The sequence below is a fragment of the Somniosus microcephalus genome, chromosome 4, assembly GCF_052327205.1.
Source record: "Somniosus microcephalus isolate GS21.2 chromosome 4, FLI_Smic_1.0, whole genome shotgun sequence".
Taxonomy (NCBI): Eukaryota; Metazoa; Chordata; class Chondrichthyes; order Squaliformes; family Somniosidae; genus Somniosus; species Somniosus microcephalus.
In genome coordinates, this window is record NC_140990.1 from 147,253,562 (window position 1) to 147,270,839 (window position 17,278).

Here is a 17,278-nt window from a genome sequence, read left to right on the forward strand (position 1 = left end):
AAACTCAAACCAAACATTGCATCATGATCTGACAGATTCACTGGATTCATCAGGACCTGAATATCATCGGCCTTTGGATATAGAAGGAAAAAACACTAATCGCAGCGGGGAGAAACAGCACACGTGTTATGTGTGTGGATCCACATTTAACAAATCGTCTAGCCTGTGAGACTCGTGCACCCACCTGAATCAACAGTGTACATGTGGGGACTGTGGGAATGCATTCAGTTGCCCATCTGAGGTGGAAACTCATCGATACAATCACACCGGGGAGAGACCGTTCACCAGCTGAGTGTGGCAAGAGAGCCATTAAGTCATCTCATCTATTAACACACTAACATGTTCGTAATGGGGAGAATCCGTTCACTGCACTGTATGTGGAAAGATATTTAATCGATCTTCCCATTTAGTGACACGCCAGCACAGTCACACTGGAGAGAGACCGTTCAGATACTTCACGAGTTGACACTCCAGAGTGTCCACATTGAGAACTGTTGCTGTAAACACTCTGACTGTGAGAAAAGCTTTCAAAGTTCAAAGCAACTGATGCATGATCGGCACATTGATACTGGAGAGAGGCTGTTTCAATATCCTGTGTGTGGGAAGAAATTCACTCCATCTGCTGAGACTCCAGTGAGTTCACATGTCACTGCAGGGGTCTGGATTCTGTTATTAATCACATCCAGGACTGAACCATGGCAGAGTGCCCGTGCACTTGGATTTCTGTGTGAATTATTGATGAACTTTCTCTCAATGGGATCACAGAACCTCATTCTTCATTCACTAATTGAGGCTTGCAATGTTCCCCAGCATGCCCCGCGGGGCAGAAAGTGCCCTATTCACAGTGGCGGAGCCCAGTGCGCATGCGCAGTGCCCGCCTATATTCGGAGCATGCGCAGTGTCACTGTGATCGGAGTCAAGCGAGTGTGGGAAGGGGACCGAAGCGGGAGCTGTGGTTTGTTGCCGATGACGAATCAGCGGGGCGTAGGGAGGTAACTCACACCGTGGGTGAGCTTCGTAAACACTTGGTGTAGGCCGCAAGCCCCGAATGAGAACCTACAGGTTCTGCGTTTGCAGCTCCGGGGCTTTTTCCCGGTAATAGGCCCAGGTTAACTGCCGCCATCTTTGCAAAGGAAAGTGGAAGGGTCAATGTGTCGCCATCTTGCTTCAGCGACTGGTAGAGCGCATGCGTGGCCATCTTTGTAAAGGAACGAAAAGTGGGCGGGGCTTCAGGCTTCCAGTGACTCATTGATTTTAGTCTCACTCTGCACACAGGGATTACATAGAATGTACAGCACAGTAACAGGCCATTCGGCCCAACAAGTCTATGCTGGCGTTCATGCTCCACTCGAGCCTCCTCCTGTCTTTCCTCATCTAACTCTATCAGCACAACCCTCTATTCCCTTCTCCCTGATACTAAGATGGGAGGGAAAGTAGTGAGTGAGGAGGACATAGACAGGCTAAGTAAGTGGGCAGAGATTTGGCAGATGGAATACAATACTGGAAAGTGTGAGGTTATGCACTTTGGCAGGAAAAATCGTAGAGCAAGTTATTATCTTGATGGCAAGAAACTTGAAAGTACTGAAGTACAAAGGGATCTGGGGGGTCCTGCTGCACGAAACTCAAAAGGTTAGTATGCAGGTGCAGCAAGTGATTAAGAAGGCCAATGGAATGTTGGCTTTCATTGCTAGGGGGATAGAATATTAAAATAGGGAGGTATTGCTTCAGTTGTACAAGGTATTGGTGAGACCGCACCTGGAATACTGCATACAGTTTTGGTGTCCATACTTAAGAAAGGACATACTTGCTCTCGAGTCAGTACAAAGAAGGTTCACTCGATTAATCCTGGGGATGAGGGGATGGACATATGAGGAGAGGTTGAGTAGATTGGGACTCTACTCATTGGAGTTCAGAAGAATGAGAGGCGATCTTATTGAAACATATAAGATTATGAAGGGGTTGGATCGGGTGGATGCAGGGAGGATGTTCCAGATGATGGGTGAAACTAGAACTAGGGGGCATAGTCTTAGAATAAGGGGCTGCTCTTTCAAAACTGAGATGAGGAGGAACTACTTCACTCAGAGGGTGGTAGGTCCATGGAATATGCTGCCCCAAAAAGCTGTCGAAGCTACATCATTACATAAATTTAAAACAGAAATAGACAGTTTCCTAGAAGAAAAGGGAATTAAGGGTTACGGGGAGCGGGCAGGAATTTGGACATGAGTCTAGGTTCGGATAGGTCATGGCCCTGTGGGTAGCGGAGCGGGCCCAGGGGCCGTGTAGCCTGATCCTGCTCCTGTTTCGTGTGTCTAATTCTGTTAGATTCAGGAGATAGTCCTGTCATAGTGGATTGGCGGTTAGGATCAGATCAGCCATGATCTTATTGAATGGTGGAGCAGGCTCGAGGGGCAATTGGCCTACTCCTGCTCCTATTTCTTATGTTCTTATGCTTGTCTAGCCTCCCCTTAAATGCATCTATACTATTTGCTTCAACCACTCCCTGTGGTAGCGAGTTCCACATTCTCCCCACTCTCTGGTAAAGAAGTTTCTCCTGAATTCCCTATTGGATTTCTTGGTGACTATCTTATATTGATGGCCTCTAGTTATGCTCTTCCCCACAAGTGGAAACACTATGTCTCTTTCATGATCTTAAAGACCTCTATTTGGTCACCACTCCGCTTTCTCTTTTCAAGAGAAAAGAGACCCAGCCTGTCCGTCCTTTCCTGATAGGTATACCCTCTCATTTCAGGTATCACCCATGTAAATCTTCTCTGCATCCTCTCCAGTGCCTCTATATCCTTTCTTTAATATAGTCACCAGAATTGTATTCAGTACTCCAAGTGTGGTCTAACCAAGGATCCATACAAATATAGCATAACCTCACTACTTTTCATTTCTGTCCCTCTAGAAATAAATCCTAGTGCTTGGTTTGCTTTTTTATGGCCTTGTTAACCTGTGTCAATACTTTTACAGATTTGTGTATTTGTACTCCGAGATCCCTTTGCTCCTCTGCCTCATTTAGACTCTTATTTTCCAAGTAACATGTGTCCTCCCTATTTTTCTTACCAAAATGTAATACCTCACATTTATCGGTGTTGAATTTAATTTGCCAATGATATGCCCATTCTGCAGGTTCCTTAATGTCCTCTTCCAAATTTTTGACTATCTCCCCTCCCACCCCCCCCCCCCCCCCACACAATTTGGTGTTGTCTGCAAATTTAGGAATTGTGTTTTTGATTCCAGAGTCTAAATCGTTAATATAAATTGTGAACAACAGTGGTCCCAGCACTGATCCTTGTGGAACACCACTTCTCATCTTCTGCCACTGTGAATAGCTACCTTTTACCCCTACTCTCTGCTTTCTGTCTTGAAGTCAGCTAGCTATCCATTCTGCTACTTGTCCCCTAACTCCGCATTCCCTGACCTTATTCATTCGTCTATTACGTGGTACTTTATCAAAAGCCTTTTGGAAATCTAGATATATTACATCTACTGCATTATCCTTGTCTACTCTGTCTATTACCTTTTCAAAAAATTTAATTACGTTGGTCAATCAAGACTTTCCCTTTTGAAATGCATGCTGACTATTATGAAATTTTTTGTTTCTAGATGTTCCTCCATTTTCTCCTTTAGCAGGGATTCCATTATTTTTCCTACCACCGATGTTAAGCTGACGGATCTGTAGTTTCCTGGACATGCTCTATCTCCCTTTTTAAATATAGATGTTACGTTAGCTATCCGCCAGTCCTCTGGCACTACACTTTTTTCTAATGAATTACTTAATATGTGTAGTAATGCCTCTGCTATTTCTTCCCTAGATTCTTTTAAGATGCGCGGATGTAATCCGTCCGGACCAGTGGGTTTATCCTCTTTGAGTTTCATTAGGTTATTGAGTTTATCTCCTTTTTATTATAAATGCAGTTAACTCATTACTAATCTCATCATCCGCTGTCATCTAAACTTGTTCTATCTCCCTGGTAAATACTGAAGCAAAGTAATTATTTAGTATCTCCGCCATCTCTCTATTGCTGCCTGTGGTATTATACTATCCATTCCTTAGTGGCCCTATTCTCATTCCGAACTTCCTTTTTTAAATTTATGTGCCTCTTTTTACTATTTTGTTTTATGTTCCTTGATAATTTAATTTCGTGGTTCCTCTTTGCTTTCCTAATTTTTTTTTACTTCTCTCCTAATCCCCCGTCGTATTCATAGAAACATAGAAACATAGAAGATAGGAGCAGGAGTAGGCCATTCGGCCCTTCGAGCCTGCTCGGCCATTCAATGAGATCATGGCTGATCATCCAAATTCAGTACCCTGTCCCTGCCTTCTCCCCATATCCCTTAATCCCTTTAGCCTTAAGAAATATATCCAACTCTTTCTTGAATATATTTAATGAACTGGCCTCCACCACCCTCTGTGGCAGAGAATTCCACAGGTTCACCACTCTCTGGGTGAGGAAATTCCTCCTCATTTCAGTCCTAAATGGCTTACCCCTTATCCTTAGACTATGACCCCTGGTTCTGGACTCCCCGGCCATCAGAAACATCCTTCCTGCATCTAGTCTGTCCAGGCCTGACAGAATTTTATAGGTTTCGATGAGATCCCCTCTCAATCTTCTAAACTCCAGTGAGTATAAGCCCAATCGACACAATCTCTCCTCATACGTCATTCCTGCCATCCCAGGTATCAGCCTGGTGAATCTTCGCTGCACTCCTTCCATGGCAAGAACGTCCTTCCTCAGGTAAGGCGACCAAAACTGCACACAATACTCAAGGTGCGGTCTCACCAAGGCCCTGTACAACTGTAGCAAGACATCCTTGTTCTTGTACTCAAACCCTCTCGCTACGAAGGCCAACATACCATTTGCCTTCTTAACCGCCTGCTGCACCTGCATGCTTACCTTCAGCGACTGGTGCACAAGAACACCCAGGTCTCTTTGCACTTCCCCTTCTCCCAATCTATTGCCATTCAAATAATAATCTGCCTTCCTGTTTTTGCCACTCCCTTATCATGCTCTCCCCTGCTGTCCATGTACTTCATGTATGCCTCTTTCGTTATCCTCAATTTTTCCCTTATGGCTTTATTCATCCACGGTGTCTCATTAGTGTTGAGCTTGTTCTTGTTTTTTAGCGGAATATACTTTTCCTGGATTCTGTTAAACACTGTTTTAAATGTTTCCCATTGCTGTTCTACGTCATTGTTTGTCAATATTGTTGTCCATTTTATTTTCCCAAGTTCTATTCTGAGCCCCTGAAAATCAGCTTTTCTCCACTCTGGTCTTTGTCATACTTATATCTTTCTCAATTATCATCTGAAAGCGTCTTATATTATGGTCACTATTGCCTACATGTTCCCCTACTTTTACTTCTCTTATTTGCTCTGGTTCATTCCCCATTACTAGATCCAATAGTGAATCCCCCCTTGTTGAGCTTTGTACACATTGGGTTAGAAAGGAGTCCTGTACACATTGTAGAAACTCCATTCCCTTATCCCCTTTACCTAGCTCTTCTGTCCAATTCATATCTCGTAGTTGAAATCCCCCATGATTATTATTCCAAGTTTTTTTACTCATTTCCCTAATTTGTCTGCATATTTCTTTCTCCACCTCCTTTCCACTATTAGGTGGTCTGTCGTCTATCCCTATTAGTGTGATTGATCCTTTATTATCTTTTATCTCTATCCACAAGGATTCTATTTCTGAATTGCTGATAGCTGCGTCACTTTTTTCTACTGCCATTATGTAATCTCTAATAAGTACAGCTACTCCACCTCCCCTTTTTCCCTCTCTATCATTTCTAAATATGTTACACCCTGCAATGTTTAATTCCCAGTCCTAATTTTTCTGTAGCCATGTCTCAGTAATCCCTACCATGTCTGGTTCCTCTCAGCCCATGATTGCCTCCAGCTCCCCTGTTTTATTACAGACACTGTGTGCATTGCTGCACAGACAGTTTCACTCATTTTAAATAGCAGTTCCTCTCACTTTATTTTTAATCATATTTTTAAACACCTGTTCTATAACTCTATTTATTCCTTGACGATCAATGTTCTCCCAAACGTTACTCTTTCCTGTGCTCGCCTTTCCTGTTTTGTTTATATTTAGGCTGGTTTCCTTTCTTGTAGATCCCTCCCCGCATCTGACAGGGGCTTTCTCACCATCTCTCCTGAAGGCGCTGGGAAGTGCCAGGGTTACGGTTTACAGCCCACACATTTGTAACAGACGGGCCCCAGATTTGCCCCTTGAACTCAGAACTGAACCCTGAGACAAATCTTTGTTCAATGTGGAGTGCAGAAGGAGTTTTGATGAAATAAAGCGACCTGAAACGTTCACTCTATTTCTCTCTCCACAGATGCAGTTTACCAGCAGTCGCAGTATTTTACTTTTATACAAGTGTAGAACTGAACCCAGCCAGAGTCCGCACCTTCAGGAGAGGAGAGGGAGGGGAACCAGTGAGTGTAGAATTGAACCTAGCCAGAGTCAGCACCTTCAGGGGAGGAGAGGGAAGGGAACCAGTGCGTGTAGAACTGAACCCAGCCAGAGTCAGCACCTTCAGGGGAGGAGAGGGGGGGATCCAGTGAGTATAGAACTGAACCCAGCCAGAGTCAGCACCTTCAGGGGAGGAGAGGGAGGGGATCCAATGAGTGTAGAACTGAACCCATCCAGAGTCAGCACCATCAGGGGAGGAGAGGGAGGGGATCCAGTGTGTGTAGAACTGAACCCAGCCAGAATCAGCACCTTCAGGGGAGGAGAGGGAGGGGATCCAATGAGTGTAGAACTGAACCCATCCAGAGTCAGCACCATCAGGGGAGGAGAGGGAGGGGAACCAGTGAGTGTAGAACTGAACCCAGCCAGAATCAGCACCTTCAGGGGAGGAGAGGGAGGGGATCCAATGAGTGTAGAACTGAACCCATCCAGAGTCAGCACCATCAGGGGAGGAGAGGGAGGGGATCCAGTGTGTGTAGAACTGAACCCAGCCAGAGTCAGCACCTTCAGGGGAGGAGAGGGAGTGGAACCAGTGAGTGTAGAACTGAACCCAGCCAGAGTCAGCACCTTCAGGGGAGGGGAGGGAGGGGAAACAGTGAGTGCAGAACTGAACCCAGCTGGAGTCAGCACCTTCAGGGGAGGAGAGGGAGTGGAACCAGTGAGTGTAGAACTGAACCCAGCCAGAGTCAGCACCTTCAGGGGAGGAGAGGGAAGGGATCCAATGAGTGTAGAACTGAACCCATCCACAGTCAGCACCTTCAGGGGAGGAGAGGGAGGGGATCCAGTGAGTGTAGAACTGAAACCAGCCAGAGTCAGCACCTTCAGGGGAGGAGAGGGAGGGGATCCAGTGAGTGCAGAACTGAACCCAGCCAGAGTCAGCACCTTTAGGGGAGGAGAGGGAGGGGATCCAGTGAGTGTAGAACTGAACCCGGCCAGAGTCAGCACCTTCAGGGGAGGAGAGGGAGGGGAACCAGTGAATGTAGAACTGAACCCGGCCAGAGTCAGCACCTTCAGGGGAGGAGAGGGAGGGGAACCAGTGCGTGTAGAACTGAACCCAGCCAGTGTCAGCACCTTCAGGGGAGGAGAGAGGGGGGATCCAGTGAGTGTAGAACTGAACCCAGCCAGAGTCAGCACCTTCAGTGGAGGAGAGTAAGGGAACCAGTGCATGTCGAACTGAACCCAGCCAGAGTCAGCACCTTCAGTGGAGGAGAGTAAGGGAACCAGTGCATGTCGAACTGAACCCAGCCAGAGTCAGCACCTTCACGGGAGGAGAGAGGGGGGATCCAGTGAGTGTAGAACTGAACCCAGCCAGAGTCAGCACCTTCAAGGGAGGAGAGAGCGCGGAACCAGTGAGTGTAGAACTGAGCCCAGCCAGAGTCAGCACCTTCAGGGGAGGAGAGGGAGGGGATCCAATGAGTGTAGAACTGAACCCATCCAGAGTCAGCACCTTCAGGGGAGGAGAGGGAGGGGATCCAGTGAGTGTAGAACTGAACCCAGCCAGAGTCAGCACCTTCAGGGGAGGAGAAGGAAGGGATCCAATGAGTGTAGAACTGAACCCATCCAGAGTCAACACCTTCAGGGGAGGAGAGGGAGGGGATCCAGTGAGTGTAGAACTGAACCCAGTTAGAGTCAGCACCTTCAGGGGAGGAGAGGGAGGGGAACCAGTGCGTGTAGAACTGAACCCAGCCAGAATCAGCACCTTCAAGGGAGGAGAAGGAGGGGATCCAGTGAGTGTAGAACTGAACCCAGCCAGAGTCAACACCTTCAGGGGAGGGGAGGGAGGGGATCCAGTGGTTGTAGAACTGAACCCAGCCAGAGTCAGCACCTTCAGGGGAAGGGAGGGAGGGGATCCAGTGAGTGCAGAACTGAACCCAGCCAGAGTCAGCACCTTCAGGGGAGGGGAGGGAGCGGAACCAGTGAGTGTAGAACTGAACCCAGCCACAGTCAGCACCTTCAGGGGAAGAGAGGGAGGGGAACCAGTGAGTGTAGAACTGAACCCAGCCACAGTCAGCACCTTCAGGGGAAGAGAGGGAGGGGAAACAGTGAGTGTAGAACTGAATCCAGCCAGAGTCAGCACCTTCAGGGGAAGAGAGGGAGGGGAACCAGTGAGTGTAGAACTGAACCCAGCCAGAGTCAGCAGCTTCAGGGGAGGAGAGGGAGGGGATCCAGTGACTGCAGAACTGAACCCAGCCAGAGTCAGCACCTTCAGGGGAGGAGAGGGAGGGGATCCAGTGAGTGCAGAACTGAACCCAGCCAGAGTCAGCACCTTCAGGGGAAGAGAGGGAGGGGATCCAGTGAGTGTAGAACTGAACCCAGCCAGAGTCAGCAGCTTCAGGGGAAGAGAGGGAGGGGAACCAGTGAGTGTAGAACTGAACCCAGCCAGAGTCAGCACCTTCAGGGGAGGGAGGGGAACCAGTGAGTGTAGAACTGAACCCTGCCAGAGTCAGCACCTTCAGGGGAGGAGAGGGAGGGGATCCAGTGAGTGTAGAACTGAACCCAGCCAGAGTCAGCACCTTCAGGGGAGGAGAGGGAGGGGAGCCAGTGAGTGTAGAACTGAACCCAGCCAGAGTCAGCACGTTCAGGTTAGGAGAGGGAGGGGAACCAGTGAGTGTAGAACTGAACCCAGGCAGAGTCAGCACCTTCAGGGGAGGAGAGGGAGGGGATCCAGTGAGTGTAGAACTGAACCCAGCCAGAGTCAGCACCTTCAGGGGAGGAGAGGGAGGGGATCCAGTGAGTGTAGAACTGAACCCAGTCAGAGTCAGCACCTTCAGGGGAGCAGAGGGAGGGGATCCAGTGAGTGTAGAACTGAACCCAGCCAGAGTCAGCACCTTCAGGGGAAGAGAGGGGGGGGAACCAGTGAGTGTAGAACTGAACCCAGCCAGAGTCAGCACCTTCAGGGGAGGAGAGGGAGGGGATCCAGTGAGTGTAGAACTGAACCCAGCCAGAGTCAACACCTTCAGGGGAAGGGAGGGAGGGGATCCAGTGAGTGTCGAACTGAACCCAGCCAGAGTCAGCACCTTCAGGGGAGGGGAGGAGAGGGAGGGGATCCAGTGAGTGTAGAACTGAACCCAGCCAGAGTCAGCACCTTCAGGGGAAGGGAGGGAGGGGATCCAGTGAGTGCGGAACTGAACCCAGCCAGAGTCAGCACCTTCAGGGGAGGAGAGAGCGCAGAACCAGTGAGTGTCGAACTGAACCCAGTCAGAGTCAGCACCTTCAGGGGAGGAGAGGGAGGGGATCCAGTGAGTGTAGAACTGAACCCAGCCAGAGTCAGCACCTTCAGGGGAGGAGAGGGAGGGGTACCAGTGAGTGCAGAACTGAACCCAGCCAGAGTCAGCACCTTCAGGGGAGGAGAGGGAGGGGAACCAGTGAGTGTCGAACTGAACCCAGCCAGAGTCAGCACCTTCAGGGGAGGAGAGGGAGGGGAACCAGTGAGTGTAGAATTGAACCCAGCCTGAGTCAGCACCTTCAGGGGAGGAGAGGGAGGGGAACCAGTGAATGTAGAACTGAACCCAGCCAGAGTCAGCACCTTCAGAGGAGGAGAGGGAGGGGATTCAGTGAGTGTGGAACTGAACCCGGCCACAGACAGCATCTTCAGGGGAGGAGAGGGAGGGGAACCAGTGAGTGCAGAACTGAACCCGGCCAGAGTCAGCACCTTTAGTGGAGGGGAGAGAAGGGAACCAGTGAGTGTAGAACTGAACCCAGCCAGAGTCAGCACCTTCAGGGGAGGGAGGGGAACCAGTGAGTGTAGAACTGAACCCAGCCAGAGTCAGCACCTTCAGGGGAGGGAGGGGAACCAGTGAGTGTTGAACTGAACCCAGCCAGAGTCAGCACCTTCAGGGGAGGAGAGAGAAGGGAACCAGTGAGTGTAGAACTGAACCCAGCCAGAGTCAGCACCTTCAGGGGAGGAGAGGGAGGGGATCCAGTGAGTTTAAAACTGAACCCAGCCAGAATCAGCACCTTCAGGGGAGGAGAGGGGGGGGAACCAGTGAGTGTAGAACTGAACCCAGCCAGAGTCAGCACCTTCAGGGGGGGGGAGGGAGGGGAACCAGTGAGAGTAGATCTGAACCCAGTCAGAGTCAGCACCTTCAGGGGAGGAGAAGGAGGGGATTCAGTGAGTGTAGAACTGAACCCGGCCAGAGACAGCACCTTCAGGGGAGGAGAGGGAAGGGAACCAGTGCGTGTAGAACTGAACCCAGCCAGAGTCAGCACCTTCAGGGGAGGAGAGGGAGGGGAACCAGTGAGTGTAGAGCTGAACCCATTCAGAGTCAGCACCTTCAGGGGAGGAGAGGGAGGGGAACCAGTGAGTGTAGAACTGAACCCAGCCAGAGTCAGCACCTTCAGGGGAGGGAGGGGAGCCAGTGAGTGTAGAACTGAACCCAGCCAGAGTCAGCACCTTCAGGGGAAGAGAGGGGGGGGAACCAGTGAGTGTAGAACTGAACCCAGCCAGAGTCAGCACCTTCAAGGGAGGAGAAGGAGGGGATCCAGTGAGTGTGGAACTGAACCCAGCCACAGTCAGCACCTTCAGGGGAAGAGAGGGAGGGGAACCAGTGAGTGTAGAACTGAACCCAGCCAGAGTCAGCACCTTCAGGGGAGGAGAGGGAGGGGATCCAGTGAGTGTAGAACTGAACCCAGTCAGAGTCAGCACCTTCAGGGGAGGAGAGAGCGCAGAACCAGTGAGTGCAGAACTGAACCCAGTCAGAGTCAGCACCTTCAGGGGAGGAGAGGGAGCGGAACCAGTGAGTGTAGAACTGAACCCAGCCACAGTCAGCACCTTCAGGGGAAGAGAGGGAGCGGAACCAGTGAGTGTAGAACTGAACCCAGCCACAGGCAGCACCTTCAGGGGAAGAGAGGGAGGGGAACCAGTGAGTGTAGAACTGAACCCAGTCAGAGTCAGCACCTTCAGGGGAGGAGAGAGCGCAGAACCAGTGAGTGTAGAACTGAACCCAGTCAGAGTCAGCACCTTCAGGGGAGGAGAGGGAGGGGGTCCAGTGAGTGTAGAACTGAACCCAGCCAGAGTCAGCACCTTCAAGGGAGGAGAGGGAGGGGAACCAGTGAGTGTAGAACTGAACCCAGCCAGAGTCAGCACCTTCAGGGGAGGAGAGGGAGGGGATCCAGTGAATGGCGAACTGAACCCAGCCAGAGTCAGCACCTTTAGGGGAGGACAGGAAGGGGAACCAGTGAGTGTTGAACTGAACCCAGCCAGAGTCAGCACCTTCAGGGGAGGGAGGGGAACCAGTGAGTGCAGAACTGAACCCAGTCAGAGTCAGCACCTTCAGGGGAAGAGAGGGACAGGAACCAGTGAGTGTAGAACTGAACCCAGCCAGAGTCAGCACCTTCAGGGGAGGAGAGGGAGGGGATCCAGTGAGTTTAAAACTGAACCCAGCCAGAATCAGCACCTTCAGGGGAGGGGAGGGAGGGGATCCAGTGAGTGTAGAACTGAACCCAGCCAGAGTCAGCACCTTCAGGGGGGGGGAGGGAGGGGAACCAGTGAGTGTAGATCTGAACCCAGCCAGAGTCAGCACCTTCAGGGGAGGAGAGGGAGGGGATTCAGTGAGTGTAGAACTGAACCCGGCCAGAGACAGCACCTTCAGGGGAGGAGAGGGAAGGGAACCAGTGCGTGTAGAACTGAACCCAGCCAGAGTCAGCACCTTCAGGGGAGGAGAGGGAGGGGAACCAGTGAGTGTGGAGCTGAACCCATTCAGAGTCAGCACCTTCAGGGGAGGAGAGGGAGGGGAACCAGTGAGTGTAGAACTGAACCCAGCCACAGTCAGCACCTTCAGGGGAGGGAGGGGAACCAGTGAGTTTAGAACTGAACCCAGCCAGAGTCAGCACCTTCAGGGGAAGAGAGGGGGGGGAACCAGTGAGTGTAGAACTGAACCCAGCCAGAGTCAGCACCTTCAAGGGAGGAGAAGGAGGGGATCCAGTGAGTGTCGAACTGAACCCAGCCAGAGGCAACACCTTCAGGGGAGGAGAGGGAGGGGATCCAGTGAGAGTAGAACTGAACCCAGCCAGAGTCAGCACCTTCAGGGGAAGGGAGGGAGGGGATCCAGTGAGTGTAGAACTGAACCCAGCCAGAGTCAGCACCTTCAGGGGAAGAGAGGGAGGGGAACCAGTGAGTGTAGAACTGAACCTAGCCAGAGTCAGCACCTTCAGGGGAGGGTAGGGAGCGGAACCAGTGAGTGTAGAACTGAACCCAGCCACAGTCAGCACCTTCAGGGGAAGAGAGGGAGGGGAACCAGTGAGTGCAGAACTGAACCCAGTCAGAGTCAGCACCTTCAGGGGAGGAGAGAGCGCAGAACCAGTGAGTGCAGAACTGAACCCAGTCAGAGTCAGCACCTTCAGGGGAGGAGAGGGAGCGGAACCAGTGAGTGTAGAACTGAACCCAGCCACAGTCAGCACCTTCAGGGGAAGAGAGGGAGCGGAACCAGTGAGTGTAGAACTGAACCCAGCCACTCACTGGTTCCCCTCCCTCTCTTCCCCTGAAGGTGCTGACTCTGGCTGGGTTCAGTTCTACACTCACTGGATCCCCTCCCTCTCCTCCCCTGAAGGTGCTGACTCTGACTGGGTTCAGTTCTACACTCACTGGTTCCCCTCCCTCCCCTGAAGGTGCTGACTCTGGCTGGGTTCAGTTCTACACTCACTGGTTCCCTTCTCTCTCATCCTCTGAAGGTGCTGACTCTGGCTGGGTTCAGTTCTACACTCACTGGTTCCCCTCCCTGTCCTCCCTTGAAGGTGCTGACTCTAGCTGGGTTCAGTTCTACACTCACTGGTTCCCCTCCCTCTCCTCCCCTGAATGTGCTGACTCTGGCTGGGTTCAGTTCTCCAGAGTCAGCACCTTCAGGGGAGGGAGGGGAACCAGTGAGTGTAGAACTGAACCCAGCCAGAGTCAGCAACTTCAGGGGAAGAGAGGGAGGGGATCCAGTGAGTGTAGAACTGAACCCAGCCAGAGTCAGCAGCTTCAGGGGAAGAGAGGGAGGGGAACCAGTGAGTGCAGAACTGAACCCTGCCAGAGTCAGCACCTTCAGGGGAGCAGAGGGAGGGGAACAAGTGAGTGTAGAACTGAACCCAGCCAGAGTCAGCACCTTCAGGGGAGGGAGGGGAACCAGTGAGTGCAGAACTGAACCCAGCCAGAGTCAGCACCTTCAGGGGAGGGAGGGGAGCCAGTGAGTGTAGAACTGAACCCAGTCAGAGTCAGCACCTTCAGGGGAGGAGAGGGAGGGAACAAGTGAGTGTAGAACTGAACCCAGCCAGAGTCGGCACCTTCAGGGGAGGAGAGGGAGGGGATCCAGTGAGTGTAGAACTGAACCCTGCCAGAGTCAGCACCTTCAGGGGAGGAGAGGGAGGGGATCCAGTGAGTGTAGAACTGAACCCAGCCAGAGTCAGCACCTTCAGGGGAAGAGAGGGAGGGGAACCTGTGAGTGTAGAACTGAACCCAGCCAGAGTCAGCACCTTCAAGGGAGGAGAAGGAGGGGATCCAGTGAGTGTAGAACTGAACCCAGCCAGAGTCAGCACCTTCAGGGGAAGAGAGGGAGCGGAACCAGTGAGTGTAGAACTGAACCCAGCCACAGTCAGCACCTTCAGGGGAAGAGAGGGAGGGGAACCAGTGAGTGTCGAACTGAACCCAGTCAGAGTCAGCACCTTCAGGGGAGGAGAGGGAGGGGATCCAGTGAGTGTAGAACTGAACCCAGCCAGAGTCAGCACCTTCAAGGGAGGAGAGGGAGGGGAACCAGTGAGTGTCGAACTGAACCCAGCCAGAGTCAGCACCTTCAGAGGATGAGAGGGAGGGGAGTCAGTGAGTGTAGAACTGAACCCGGCCACAGACAGCATCTTCTGGGGAGGAGAGGGAGGGGAACCAATGAGTGTAGAACTGAACCCGGCCAGAGTCAGCACCTTCAGGGGAGGAGAGAGAAGGGAACCAGTGAGTGTAGAACTGAACCCAGCCAGAGTCAGCACCTTCAGGGAAGGGGAGGGAGGGGATCCAGTGAGTGTAGAACTGAACCCAGCCAGAGTCAGCACCTTCAGGGGAGGGGAGGGAGGGGAACCAGTGAGTGTAGATCTGAACCCAGTCAGAGTCAGCACCTTCAGGGAAGGGGAGGGAGGGGATCCAGTGAGTGTAGAACTGAACCCAGCCAGAGTCAGCACCTTCAGGGGAGGAGAAGGAGGGGATTCAGTGAGTGTAGAACTGAACCCGGCCACAGACAGCACCTTCAGGGGAGGAGAGGGAAGGGAACCAGTGCGTGTAGAACTGAACCCATCCAGAGTCAGCACCTTCAGGGGAGGAGAGGGGGGGGGAACCAGTGAGTGTAGAACTGAACCCATTCAGAGTCAGCACCTTCAGGTGAGGAGAGGGAGGGGAACCAGTGAGTGTAGAACTGAACCCAGCCAGAGTCAGCACCTTCAGGGGAGGAGAGGGAGGGGATCCAGTGAGTGTCGAACTGAACCCAGCCAGAGTCAGCACCTTCAGGGGAAGAGAGGGAGGGGATCCAGTGAGTGTAGAACTGAACCCAGCCAGAGTCAGCAGCTTCAGGGGAAGAGAGGGAGGGGAACCAGTGAGTGTAGAACTGAACCCAGCCAGAGTCAGCACGTTCAGGGGAGGAGAGGGAGGGGAACAGTGAGTGTAGAACTGAACCAGCCACAGCCAGCACCTTCAGGGGAAGAGAGGGAGGAGATCCCGTGAGTGTAGAACTGAATCCAGCCAGAGTCAGCACCTTCAGGGGAGGGGAGAGAGAGGGGAACCAGTGACTGTAGAACTGAACCCAGCCAGAGACAGCACCTTCAGGGGAGGAGAGGGAGGGGATCCAGGGAGTGTAGAACTGAACCCAGCCAGAGTCAGCACCTTCAGGGGAGGAGAGGGAGGGAATTCAGTGAGTGTAGAACTGAACCCAGCCAGAGTCAGCACCTTCAGGGGAGGAGAGGGGAGGGGATCCAGTGAGTGTAGAACTGAACCCAGCCAGAGTCAGCACCTTCAGGGGAGGAGAGGGAGGGGATCCAGTGAGTGTAGAACTGAACCCAGCCAGAGTCAGCACCTTCAGGGGAAGGGAGGGAGGGGATCCATTGAGTGTAGAACTGAACCCAGCCAGAGTCAGCACCTTCAGGGGAAGAGAGGGAGGGGAACCAGTGAGTGTAGAACTGAACCCAGTCAGAGTCAGCACCTTCACGGGAGGAGAGGGAAGGGAACCAGTGAGTGTAGAACTGAACCCAGCCAGAGTCAGCACCTTCAGTGGAAGAGAGGGAGGGGAACCAGTGAGTGTAGAACTGAACCCAGCCAGAGTCAGCACCTTCAGGGGAGGAGAGGGAGGGGAACCAGTGAGTGTAGAACTGAACCCAGCCAGAGTCAGCACCTTCAGGGGAGGGGAGGGAGGGGAACCAGTGAGTTTAGAACTGAACCCAGTCCGAGTCAGCACCTTCAGGGGAGGAGAGTGAGGGGAACCAGTGACTGTAGAACTGAACCCGGCCACAGACAGCACCTTCAGGGGAGGAGAGGGAAGGGTACCAGTGCGTGTAGAACTGAACCCAGCCAGAGTCAGCACCTTCAGGGGAGGGGAGGGAGGGGATCCAGTGAGTGTAGAACTGAACCCATTCAGAGTCAGCACCTTCAGGGGAGGAGAGGGAGGGGAACCAGTGAGTGTAGAACTGAACCCATTCAGAGTCAGCACCTTCAGGGGAGGAGAGGGAGGGGATCCAGTGAGTGTAGAACTGAACCCAGCCAGAGTCAGCACCTTCAAGGGAGGAGAGGGAGGGGAACCAGTGAGTGTCGAACTGAACCCAGCCAGAGTCAGCACCTTCAGAGGATGAGAGGGAGGGGAGTCAGTGAGTGTAGAACTGAACCCGGCCACAGACAGCATCTTCTGGGGAGGAGAGGGAGGGGAACCAATGAGTGTAGAACTGAACCCGGCCAGAGTCAGCACCTTCAGGGGAGGACAGGAAGGGGAACCAGTGAGTGTAGAACTGAACCCAGCCAGAGTCAGCACCTTCAGGGGAGGAGAGAGAAGGGAACCAGTGAGTGCAGAACTGAACCCAGCCAGAGTCAGCACCTTCACGGGAGGGAGTGGAAGCAGTGAGTGTAGAACTGAACCCAGCCAGAGTCAGCACCTTCAGGGAAGGGGAGGGAGGGGATCCAGTGAGTGTAGAACTGAACCCAGCCAGCATCAGCACCTTCAGGGGAGGAGAAGGAGGGGATTCAGTGAGTGTAGAACTGAACCCGGCCACAGACAGCACCTTCAGGGGAGGAGAGGGAAGGGAACCAGTGCGTGTAGAACTGAACCCATCCAGAGTCAGCACCTTCAGGGGAGGAGAGGGGGGGGAACCAGTGAGTGTAGAACTGAACCCATTCAGAGTCAGCACCTTCAGGTGAGGAGAGGGAGGGGAACCAGTGAGTGTAGAACTGAACCCAGCCAGAGTCAGCACCTTCAGGGGAGGAGAGGGAGGGGATCCAGTGAGTGTCGAACTGAACCCAGCCAGAGTCAGCACCTTCAGGGGAAGAGAGGGAGGGGATCCAGTGAGTGTAGAACTGAACCCAGCCAGAGTCAGCAGCTTCAGGGGAAGAGAGGGAGGGGAACCAGTGAGTGTAGAACTGAACCCAGACAGAGTCAGCACGTTCAGGGGAGGAGAGGGAGGGGAACCAGTGAGTGTAGAACTGAACCCAGCCACAGCCAGCACCTTCAGGGGAAGAGAGGGAGGAGATCCCGTGAGTGTAGAACTGAATCCAGCCAGAGTCAGCACCTTCAGGGGAGGAGAGGGAGGGGATCCAGGGAGTGTAGAACTGAACCCAGCCAGAGTCAGCACCTTCAGGG

The 17,278-nt window shown here is 52.5% G+C and overlaps 1 protein-coding gene across 2 annotated transcripts in view; it reads left to right on the plus strand.

Annotated features, from left to right (window-relative positions):
- Positions 1-920: 920 nt before the first annotated feature.
- The window catches only part of LOC147119898 (uncharacterized), a 77,569-nt gene continuing 61,211 nt past the window's right edge, over positions 921-17,278 (plus strand). Inside the window, exons 1-2 of one of the 2 annotated variants that reach the window (XM_085985300.1) lie at positions 927-1,008; positions 3,819-4,742. The gene's annotated coding sequence lies outside the window, so the exon portion shown is untranslated. Of the gene's footprint in view, positions 4,743-17,278 lie in introns of both variants that reach the window. The other variant, XM_085985298.1, reaches the window with a different exon arrangement.